The sequence below is a fragment of the Stegodyphus dumicola genome, chromosome 1 (assembly GCF_044657685.1).
Source record: "Stegodyphus dumicola isolate Sdum_Otavi_A_Nest chromosome 1, ASM4465768v1".
Lineage (NCBI taxonomy): Eukaryota > Metazoa > Arthropoda > Arachnida > Araneae > Eresidae > Stegodyphus > Stegodyphus dumicola.
In genome coordinates this window covers 18,796,981-18,809,775 of record NC_140768.1, presented here as the reverse complement: position 1 = coordinate 18,809,775, position 12,795 = coordinate 18,796,981, and the positions used below count along the sequence as shown (strand labels likewise).

Genomic DNA, 12,795 nt, shown 5'->3' with positions numbered 1-12,795 from the left:
TTTATTATTATAATTTATATAAAAAATCTGATGTGTACACCACATGACTTTCTTGTACGGAATATTAAATTATATGCATTTTTCCCTTGAATTTCGTTTAAATTGATTGGATTGAAATAAATCTACTTCGTCGACTGCGCATAAAACACAATAGAATAAAGGACTCTTTAAAATTCACTATATTTGTTTACTATCACGACACTCTGAATGCAAAAAATTTACAGTTAGTCAATAAAGTCTGCTTACATCAAGAAAAGTAATATCAAATCCAAATTTTAAGTGGCGAAAACTGTAGTTTCTTAAAGTTTTATTTTTCAAATATTTAGTTTCAATAAGGGACTTTGAAATTATTTAACTGTAATATTTTCATATCTAATAATTTAATCACGCTAATTTTTAAAAGATAAGTGGCCAGAAATCAAAGCCAATAAAGTTTGCGTACAACGCGAAGAAGGCGGGGGATTTCTTATCTAAATTTTAAACTTCAAACTTGAGAATGCTAAGAAGGTTACACTTTCAAGGTCATTGACTTCCGAAGCAATTTTCACGTTGATTGGAAGTTGTTATTTCTATTTTCTTTAACGAAAATGATAACCAATAAAGAAATTCCTTTAGTTACGAGACAACTAATTATCAAATTGAGAGATGAAGATAAAACTCTTCGTTATATTGGTAAAACCATTTTTTAGTGTGCAAAGAGTTATTCAAAACCATCTTGACCCTGGTAGTCTTGCTGTAAAACCAAGATGTGGGAGACCGAAGAAGGTAACGCAGAGAGAAGAAAGAAAAATTCTTTTACGAATTAAACAAAATCCTAAACTTTCTGCTGCAAGCATTGCAAAAGACAATTTTTTAACTAGCAACAAGAGAATTTCTCCTGAAACTGTACGAAAAGTGCTGCGAAAGGCCGATTATCATGAATGCAAACCTAGGTCTAAGCCATACATTTCCGAGACAAATAGAAAGAAAAGAACTGCTTTTGCCAAAACATATTTAAACTCTTCGCAGGTCTTCTGGAACAATCTAATTTGGTCAGATGAAAGTAAATTTACAATATTTAAAGTTAATGGCCACCCTATTGTATGGAGAAAACCAGGAACAGAACTGAATCTGAGAAATTTAAATCCAACTGTCAAACATAGAGTTGGCGGTGTGATGGTATGGGGGTGTATGTCGTCGAAAGGAGTTGGAAATTTTCACATTATTGATAAAGTCATGGATAAGTATGTTTATCTGGATATTCTCAAGAAATATCTACGAGACAGTGCCCGAAATTTAAACATTTCTAATACCTTTATTTTCGAACAAGACAACGACCCGAAACATACAGCTAAAATTGTGAAGGAATATCTCCTCTATCATTCTCACTCCAAGACAGTTGCGTACTCCTGCACAGTCACCAGACCTCAATCCAATCGAACATTTGTGGGCAAAATCGGAGAAACGAATTCGAAAACACAATATTACGTCGCGAAATGAGCTAATTAGTAAATTGCAGGAAGAATGGGCGAAATTTACGTCGGATGACACTGAAAAACTAGTTCAGTCAATGCCCAGACGTCTGCAAGCTATTTTGAAGAATAAAGGATGTCCTACAAAGTATTGAAGTAATGTAAAAAACTTATATTTTGCTTTTTTTTGAAAGCGTACGCAGACTTATTGGAGGGAATTTCTGAGTTTTTTGACAAAATATATTTTTGAAAAAATGTAAAAAGTATTACACTGATATTATTTACTTTTTATTTAAGCTTACAGTTTTAGCTAATAGAAGAAAAAAATGCAATGATTAAAATACATTTTTCTATGCTTTAAGTATTTTTTTAAATTTAAAATTTAGTCTGTACGCAGACTTTTGTGACTAACTGTATGTATGTATACAGGTAATGTATGCGTGTGCACATACCTACACATACATATGCACAGATGCATATTTGAATCTGGTTCCGTTAACACAAATGTACAAAAAAATCTTCACAAAGGATGCTCTGGTATAAAAGTGCCAAAGCACTTATCAAAGACATATTTGCTACTCGAAGAAAGCATCTTTAGAAAAGATGCCGTCTTTATGCCAGGATACTTCTATTCACGTATATTTTTTTGTTTGCTTTATTAATAAGTGTTTACATTTCATTCATTGGCCATGGCATCATCTGAAATCTTAAAGCTTTTTTGGGCTTATCTAACCAAAACGTTTGAAAATTTTTAAGAGTTTTTATGGTAATAATACATAAAATAAACTAGTATCTACACAGTTTGTGCTTTTACGGCACATCTAAATTTCCAGTGTTCTTCTGGTGGGTTTTATACGTAACTTGCCTATTGGTTTTTCAAATAGATGTAAATTAAAAAAAAATTTAAACTATCTTTTTTGAAAAAAAAAAAAAAAAAAAAAAAAAAAAAACCGTACGCAAGCGAAGCCACGCAATTCAAAGGTTATTCAAAGGTTTCAATATCTAATAGCTGAAAGAAGTTATAAAGACAAAGATGGTGACGTTAAATACAAAACTTATGAGCTCAGAATTTGAAATACACTTTTAGCACACTTTGGAGTGCTTTCGAACAGTTTTGCTTCCGTCCAAGAAATTACTTTAGTTTGATTATAGAAAATGAATTTTTTGGAAATTTTCGTATCTCAAAAGATATTTATTGAGCTCAAATGAATTAATGCTTCTTTTTCTTTTGGTTAAAATCCTAGTATACGGTATTGCCTTGGCGCGATTTTGAAAACTGTCGCCAACATTAAAATGACTCGTTTACTACTCGTCATAAATACCCTATTTACTGCCCATCATAATGTCGCCAATTCCTGTGTGTACCGTATACTAGGATTAAACCCTTTTTTTGCTTCATAATTAAAACACTTTATTAGCTAAACTGACGAAAAAATTTAAAAACATTAACAGCTAGGTTAACCTTAAACAATATCGAAATAATACATTTCACATTGGATTATTTAATTTAGTAAACGAATACAAGGACTAGCTGCTTTCAAATATACCTGTCTCTGCAGTCATGAACAAACAGCCGGGATTTCATGGTATGACAAATTATACTGCATTTGTTGAGCACTGTTCAAAATATGCAGCTACATTTGGTGAAATTAGATTTTTACTTACGTAAACGAGCTGTGAACGCCATAGATAAATATCAGTAAGATTGCGAAGTAGTAAGCATTCTTCGCAATTTGCGATTGAATACAGGTATTACTATGTACTTACGCATTATGCGAACTATAATACTATGTACTTACGCATTATGTATATTACGCATTATGCGAACAACAGATTGATTAGTACACACTTTAAACCCAACCAGTAAAAAGAAACATAATTCCGAGAACTTACTTTTGGGAATTTGATATCGGCTAATCTGACGTAATCTTTATCGCGCAATTTAAAAAATACCGGGATAACACTTATTAAAGTTTGGGAGAAAATTATCTGGAAATATATCTTTAAAATCACTAAAGTTTGTTGAATCACCATTATAAAAATACAACAACGCATTCGCGTGGGAAACTTCTTACAAAACATGCATAAGACGTTGCCAAATTACCGAATTACAATTGTTTGTATTCTTTACAATTAACGGATGAATTTATTTTACTAAAAGAATTTTAAGGTTTAAATTTATAATTAGAAATATTTGCAACATTATGAGGAAGAAATGAAATTGCCAACATAAAAATCTAAAACAGAAAATTGTTATATATTTCTTTTTTCAAATTTTGAATTTCAATATAGAAATAATGAGATACAATCCGCAAGAGAAGAAGAGGAAGAAATGATCTTAATTATTTGCATAAGTCCCGTGATCTTTGAGGTCATGTACGTTGTTAACATTAGCTATACATAAATTACATAATCTTTGAGGTCACCGGAATGTATCTCATTATTGGTTAACCTACAACTGATATTATCAGTAAATATTTTTTAATATAATATAAAAGTTATCATACATTAATTTTTTAAAATTTAACTGGTTAACCGTGGACATAGGAAAGAAAGCAAAGGAAGTAGGTTCAAAACACTTCTTCCAGAGGTAAGCAAAATCATTGGTGCATCATCTGCAATATACAGGGTGTTCGGGATAAATTTGACATATTTATAATTAATTATATTTTTCCGTAGGTTGAAGGTATTGACACACACTACTCGTCATTTAAAAGTTTGGACCTTTCTTCATTTATATACAAGATGTCAGAAAGGATGGATGACTGAAACCCACCTGAATCATGGAAAGGAATAACTTGCATCAATGATGATTCGCGCTGGCCATCAAAATAAGGATATTATGACTGCTGCCCAATGCTCCCTGAACACAGTAAACACAATCAGGCATGAACTAGAGACTTGCAATGGTGACTACGAGGATGTAGCAAGAAGAAAGAACCCTAGCAGACGATCTGATTGCGTTCGTACAGCAGAATTCCTCGCAAATCTGTAGGAACAGGTGTTGAAGAACCCTGGCATTGGAATTCGGGCTTTGTCACGTGAAATGAATGTTGCAGCCTCTACTATTTAGCTTGCACTCAATGACCTTCGCTACTACTCATACAAGCGGATTTTCTTTTTGCTTACGAAACTGTCAAATTTATCCCGAATACCCTGTAATGCTTATAATCTTTTACAAAGAACAGCAAAAACTCTATAAGCAGTACTTTTAGGGCAGGTAGTAATAACCACCCAAATATATGATTTTCTGCCAACGTTTTAGTAGTTTTTCAAAGCATACGACCCAGAAACTTGGTGACAGCGAGTCCAAAACCATATCAACCTCATTTCGGACTTCCTGTGCAGAATGCGAGATAACACCAGCAAGATGTATCTGCAAGTGTGAAAAAGGATAGAAGTCTGAAGGAGCAATCTGTGGCAAAAGATCCTACTCGAGTCTGTACAGAGTCTCCAGCCGGTGAATGCAGACACTAAAGGTTTTGCATTATCTTGATCAAACATCAACTTTTTGCGCCGGTACTCAGGTTGATAACTGCGTCAGCACGGACTAGCACCTCTCTGCACACCTTACTGTAGAGGATTTTACATTTTTCTAGATACTCTTTGTGGATAATACCATGGGCAATGCCAACAAAGCATAACCTTTTTATTACTCAAATTGCTCTTTGCGACGCTGCCGACGGCGCAGACCAACACCCTTTCAGGATTGTGTTGTTAAAGAAAATCCACTTTTCACCACAAGTGAAGATCCAGTACAGAATTTTGTCCTTGCATTGATATTCGAGCAGATTAGTGCAGGCCCGTACACGTCTGTCATTATCTGCCCCAGTCTGCTCATGCAGCACCCAGCGATTGAACTTGTCAAGTTTATGCAATGCATAGCGCAACTAATGGACATGGAACTAACATCTAACTCCATAGCAAGCTCTCGAGTGGTTGCATATTGATCTTCTTCCAAATTTCTCGCAGGCAGGCCTTAGCAACATCAGTAAGCAGGCCAGAGAGTTTTGTTTCTTAAATGTCAAAGTCCTCGGTTTTGAACTTTCGATATCAAATCTTCACAATGTCATATGATACAACGTTAGTATCTAAAGCTATATACAAGATTTGGTGATATTCTGTAGCTGACGTTTTGTAAAAGAACTGGAAGTAAACGATGGTTCTAATCTGACAGCGTCATAGTCCCATTTCAGACATCTTGCACTAATTATAACGATATTTTTTTACTAATTTCGCAGCACAATCTTTTAAAGCAATTCTCTTTCTTTCAGACGCCAAAACGCGTTTAATAAAATATGATTAAACACGCCAACACGAACTGTTTGGGCAGATGATATTTGTGGTAGCGGGGAAACATTCGTTACCCTTTTCCAGCACGCTACCTTTTAAAGTCGGAGTTTTGATAAAAAAAAATAATAAGCAAAAAAGGTAGGCGGTTTAATTAGGCCTAGAGAAGTACACAAGTAAAATTTTGTGAAGATAGCACTTATCATATAATTCTGTGGGTGTGCCCAAAGTAGGCACACTGATTGAATAGAGCTTCGAAAACAATGCTGAAACGAGCATTGTTGTCAATGAACTGACCGATGAGATGCAGAGAAACAAAGAATACAGACTCTCAGTTGTCCTAGATTACCGGTGAGCCCGGTCTGGGCACACCTAGGGTTCACCGTCTGATTTTAGGCAAGATTTCAAGGTAAAATTTTAAAACTAATATAGAATAAGGAGATTAGCATACAGCCAAAAAATGACAGAGAAATTTCTTTTTAAACAATTCCTTTTATACCCTAAAAAACTGGAAGATTTCTTTGAAAAATGAGGGCCTTAATAAACTAAACATGGCTAAAATATATGGACTGGTTTGTGTTGACCTGCCATCTACTATAAATAAAGAAGGTTCAGAGTAACCTATAAATACTTTTTCATTCAATGTTTCTGTGCGTACAGAAGGCAATTTTTAGGAAGTCCAGACCGGACACACTGTGCCGCAAAGGGTTAAAGCCCGATACATTGTATGTATATTATGAAAGAGAAACCATCCATTTAAAATGCAAAATTAAACGTTAAAATTTAAGTAAATTTCAATGACATTATTTTTTCCGCAGCGCTTTGTTACTCTTAACAAACAAAGGTATATTTTATAAAAAGAAATGTTTAAATTACACTGTTTTAGTTACATGCTCTAAGTAAGGAAAATAATTTTTAGCTATCACGTTATTCCTGTTCGTATGTGCCTAAACAACATTGCTAACAACAGCGGATGTAAAATCAGCTTTATCTAAAACTAAATTGAATACAGTCATTTCTATGCTATTACTACCTGAAATTTTATTTATGTCATAATAAAATGTTTTTTAAGCGTGTCCCATTACTTTAAGTTTGTCAAATATGTCTAAGCATGCTGTGATAGCTAAAAAAAATCATTTTTTACGTTTTAGTGCATTTAACTAAAGCGATGCAATTTAAAAAAGCTTTTTACTTCTATTTTATATCAAATTTTTATGTATAAAAGCAGAAAAATAACAAAGAATAGTGCTTTTTTAACACAGAAAAATTATTCTACTTAACCAGCATAAAAATTGGGGTATGTTACATAATCTTTCTTTCAGGGCCTTTAAATCTTTTCAATAATTTAAGATTACATTGAGATTATCAAGAAAGGAATTTCAGTTTGCACAAATAGGTTTTTGGTTTCATGTGATTTCGGCAAGGCCTCGAGGGCTATCTGCCGAAAGGAAGGGTTGCCTTCGTGGTGGACTTTCTAAGGGAAACTGGCTAGTATGCACGTTACACATGAGGCAAACCACGAAAGCGCCCATGCAACCAGACCGTTCGCGGGATTCGAATCTCGGACCGAACTACCACTGTTCAGCGACTTTACTCGGCCGCTGGTGGGCCTTGTACAAATAGTTACATCAGTAAGCAACATCAGTAAGCAGGTTGTACAAATAGTTAATTCTGCTATGCTGTTTTGTTATTTTCTGTCTTTTTTTTTTTTTTTTTTTTTTTAAAGATTTGGCAGATGACACTTTTACGTCTCCATGAATTTTTGTTTATAGCTGTTAGTTTATATATTTACTTTTTTATTTTTATGAAGCCCAGAAAGTGGCTGAGGCCCCCAAAAGAGATATGTTGAGTTTATGGCGTTGACTGCTAAATAAAACACATGAGATGAGTCAGAATTGGTTTAAAACTTTCGTTCTGGAGACTTTTCACTTGAAGATGACCCAAGTTCCGGTGGCCTTCTGAGCCAAAACAAAGAGGTTCACAACTACAGAGGCTGTTCATACATTTTTTAGACGATGCATATTGTATTCACAAAACTAAATTACATAAAAATTATAGTGTTTTAAATGTTCTATTTGACATCTCTTATTCTGAACTATCTTTCGACACCGCAATTTCCAGGATAATAATGCCTTTTGAAGTGGCAGAAGAGATATTCTATCCCATTCCTCCCGAACAGCTATCCAGAGTCCTGTTAGGGTTTTGGGACAACGTTTGGATAATGCAGTTTTTAAAAGTCCGAAAGCACAAAAATTCATAGGTGACACATCGGGAGATTGAGTAGGGATGTCAGTGAAGAGTATGGCCTTGATACTAGTTTTTTGTTCCATTTCGTTTAGGAAATTTACAGTGGATTTGGATGTGTGACTGCTAGCTTTGTCCTGATGGAGTCTCACAGATAGATGGCACTGTGGGTAAAGCCATATTTATTTAACCAAAAATACCATGGGAAGAGTAGTAATTATTTATTATCTAGTGATGTGAATGCATTATACATGAAAAGAATAATATCCATGTGTTAAGACAGAACCTTTGTAATAGTATAAATTATTTTATTATATATATACTTGATTTAACTTTCTATTCTTTTTCCTTAGGTCCTTTCGCAAGTGGTCTTACAAATCAATATGGATGTAGAACAGTGACCATTATCGGATCTTTGCTAGCTGCATTTGACCTGATAGTGAGCACCTTCGCTCCTAGCATCACCTTCCTTTACTTTAGCATTGGGTTATGCACCGGTCAGTTAAATACTTAATTTTTGTGCCTTATGATTCGTACACATTACAGATTTGCAACTAAACGTTTTGTATTTGTATACGTTAGTTTGTAACATACTATATAGCATGCATAATGAAAATATTTTTTTCTGATTTATTCTACTGAATCTAACATTAATAAATTATCGACCCTCTCACAGAAGTTTAACGTCATAGAATATCAAAGAAAATGATGAATAGGATCCAATGAAATTTCTAAACAGATTCAAAAATTATGTATCATATTTCTTCGATTACATGATGCTACTGAATATAGTACAATTGCAATTACTTCTTTTGCAGCAAACGATTTTGTATTACCGCTTACCAAAATCGTCTAAAAAATGTGCGAACAGCCTCTGTACGTGGCTCTAGCAGTCCTGTATACAAAATTTCAACGTTCTGAGACTACTCGTTTTTGAGTTAAACATACATACTCACGCCATGAAAAAAATCTCTTTTGAATTCATTTTAAATCTTTTTTGAAACCTGTTTCAGGAAATAGAGTCCTTTATTCTGTCCTTACGCGCAGATGTGAAGCAAAAGCATCGTTAAATTGTACTCAATAGCAGTCAAAATGGATATTTTCGTTGAAATATGATACTCGGAATTCTTGGTGATTACAATACTTCCCTTACTTTGCACAATGAAGTAAAAAAGTATAAATAGTCATTCACATAATGTATTAGATCAGTTGTTAATATAACTTAATAATGCTATAAACAAGTGGGTACAATTCAAAGCAATGTTGAGTATATATATGGAAACCTACAAAGTACATTTATTGTGGTGGCAGAAACAAAGGTACTTCAGGGGAAGGTAGCAAGTGAACCATCGCTCTTAGAAGCGAAGCACTGAATTTGCGGCATATGGTGTTTGGGAGCAAATGAACACGCATTTGCATGATGAACATGCCATAGAACATTCATCTGTATTTAATCTATCTGACCTGCACTATTTCGATTTGATTGATATCACTAGACGCATATATCCTGAAATATTTGCTAATAACTGTCATATATCTGTATTAAACGGGAAGTTGTTTGTTTCCGTCCAATTAGTCTTTTAACCGACTAAGAATTTAACTGTTTTGTGATAAACGAGTTTGTGATCTTGCATTCTGAGTTATATTCTAAATCTATACATTTTAATGAAAGCTATAAAAATAATTAGTTAAGAGTATCTGAGAAATAATGGTACGGTTTGATTTAAGTTTATTTTGTAATACACATTAAGCGCCATTCTGAAAAGTATTTTTACTGCAGTTATAAGGAAGGATTTTAAGTTTTTACTAACGTTTACTTTATTTTAAACTTTGCTATCCTCTCTATTTTTCATGTCCGGCCAGAATGAACGCGAGTACAATTTTTATGCTAATGAGTTTGCAAACTGTAAAATGGATTTAAGAAGTGGCTTCTAGCAAAGAGAGGTTAGGTTATTCAATTACAGCAAAGCCTCGAGGGCTATCTGCCTAATGGAAGGGATGCCTTTGTGGAGGACTTTCTAAGGGAAACTGGCTCGTATACACGTTACACATAGAGAAAACCACGAAAACACCCATGCAGCCAGTCCGTTCGTCAAAAAGCCAATCTTTCGCGTTAACAGACTCTTTGAAGCATTTACTTTTAATTCTTATTAAGTTAATTGTTAAGTGAATATTTCTTATGTTTTAGACCAAAAGTGTTGGTCTCTGTATCCCAAAGTGCGGAAGCGCCTATACGGTGTGGGAAATAAAGGGTAAGTTTATTCTTAACTTGTTTGTCTATTCAACGTACACACGAACATAGCTTGAATAAGCTCCCTGTTCCTACTCAGGAACATAACTTATTTTTTGAGTTCCTACTCAGGAACTGAACATTACTGGAGAGTAATGTTTCCCAAATCAATTAGGAGCCAAAAAAAAGTCCTGACACAGTAATGATTGGTTTTATCCTGGTCCTGACACAGTAATCATTGGATCTATGATTGGTTTTATTTAAATGCGGAAAAGCATTCGAGGGATCTGATTAGGGAAGGGATGCCTTCTTGGAGGACTTTTAAGAGAAACTTGGTCGCACGCAGGTTACACATGGAGAAAATCACGTAAATGCCCATGCAGTCAGCTCGTTTGGCGGGAATCGAACCCCAGATCAAACTACCAGTGTTCAGCGACTTTACCGTTTGGCCGCTGGTGAACACGTTATTAGGCATCAAAGTTACATACGGCCTTTTACTGCAATCGTACAAGCAGAAAGGTCTACATTCAATGCTGCAGCTGCTGCCATGTTTCGTTTTCTTTTCTTAGATGGACAATATTCTGAATTTCTCCTTTTAAAAATGTTTCACATAAATCCAAGAGGAAAAAAATCTGATGTGGACGCCACACGACTTCCTTGTATGGCCTATTATATTATACACATTTTTGGTTGCATTTCATTTAAACTTATTTCCTCGAATTTCATTAGAGATACATATTATCTCATTCAATCGATTCAGTTCTCCCTTCGTAAAACATCTTCATTAAAAATTACAAAATACATAAAAACAAAAATAATTAAATACAGTTAAAATTAGAACTTCTAAGCATAAAAAACACATTCGGACAGCGGGCAAGAAGACAGATTTTTCAGTGCACAAAACTGAAAGTTTTCTTTTGATCTCACTCGCACAAAGACATTGAAGGTGCAGAAACTGACTTAATTCACTATTCTGATGAGTTTCAAATGTAAACAAATGGTGGTTCCTTAGGCTGTATGAAAGAACGAAATAAAAAGTACATTAAAATGCAATGTGCCATATATTTTATCGTTAATTTGATTTAACTATAGTCTTTCATCTGTGCTCAATTTATCAAGAAAAATTTGTGGTAATTATGTATGTAATGCGATTATCTGCTAGATAAAAGTGTTTACAAATTAACCCTTAGCGCTCCGCACGTTTTTGTACCACTGCCTACCTGCAACGCCAGCACATTTTCGCAGCGGAATGCAGCATCCAGTATATCTGCATAAATCTCTTTCTTGTAAATATTTTACCAAAGGGATGTGACTATTCTCCTTAACTGACCAATAATCCTGCATATTCGCCAGGGGTATCTTACCCATATAGATAATAACTCCAATAAAAGCCCAAAACTCATCCTCTTCCACCGCACGCCACGTTTTCCAAATAAAATTACTAGATATTTCTTTATTCTTTAGAACATTTTCCGCGTAACGGTTGGTTTCTTTTATAATTTCATTTACCAGTTCGTTTGTGAAAAATAATTTGAAATACTGTGTCGGCTGTACGATATTTGTAGGGAATTTATGGTGCAATGACCTTAGGCGATACACTAAAATGTAGTCTATCCGGAATATCTAATTCTTCCGTGACATCGCGCCATTCATCCAAGTCTTCCGGCGACTCGTCGCTTTCACTTTCAATAACTACCATTCGTCGTCTCTTTGGTAGTATAATTTCGGAACCACTACTTGAAGTATCAGAATCATAATCAACGTTGTCTTCCACAATATCTTCTAAGAATGAAAAATCAAACACGTCTTCACTATCACTCAACTCTATATTCTCATCACAATAATTATTTTTCTCCATGTTGCTAACCATAAAATGGGTCAAATAATGTTTCAATCGTAACAGTAGCGAGACTGAGCACGTTTTAACTACAGATAACAATTGCCAATGCCGACGATTCCGTAATATCTTAAGCCTAATCATGCTAAAAATATTGGGCTCCTCAGCGGCGAAGCAGATCGTATCGACACCGACGGCTCGACGCCAACGTTTCGACGCCGTACGTTTCGACGCCGTACGTTTCGACGCAGGGGCAGTTCGACGCCATATTTTTTTCGTATTTTTATTTATTTTTAGAATAAATATGAAGTAATATAAATAAGTAATACGACTGATTTTTACTTATTCAATTAGCGATTGTTTGTTTGAAATAAATTTATGTGTGTATATGTGTGAAAGTGTTCTAGATTTTTGTTTGTGTCCCAGATTATTGAGAAGCCCCCTCGCCAACGTCAAGGCCCCGGGACATGAGGGAGGTTTTTTTTTTATTTATTTACTTCACAAAGCAGTATCAAAAAGGCAAAATACACAAATGGTAAATAAACATATGGTTACAAAGTAGTTATATTATATTGCAGACAAATATAATTACAGATAAATAAGATTACACATAAATAAGATTAGAGATAAATAAGACTACATCACAGAACTGTAATTCTACTAATCCATTGCAAAATTATGCGCCACACCTTTCAAGTATTCCATTATTTTTTTATTTTCAAAATCTTCAACTATTACTTTAA

The 12,795-nt window shown here is 34.4% G+C and overlaps 1 protein-coding gene across 11 annotated transcripts in view; it reads right to left on the bottom strand.

Moving 5' to 3' along the window:
- Positions 1-12,795, bottom strand: part of LOC118184546 (polypeptide N-acetylgalactosaminyltransferase 13-like) — a 558,492-nt gene that overhangs the window by 98,488 nt on the left and 447,209 nt on the right. Inside the window, exon 1 of one of the 11 annotated variants that reach the window (XM_085813219.1) lies at positions 3,345-3,463. The exons of the other annotated variants lie outside the window; for them this stretch is intronic. The gene's annotated coding sequence lies outside the window, so the exon portion shown is untranslated. Of the gene's footprint in view, positions 1-3,344; positions 3,464-12,795 lie in introns of those variants that run through there. 11 annotated transcript variants of the gene reach the window in all.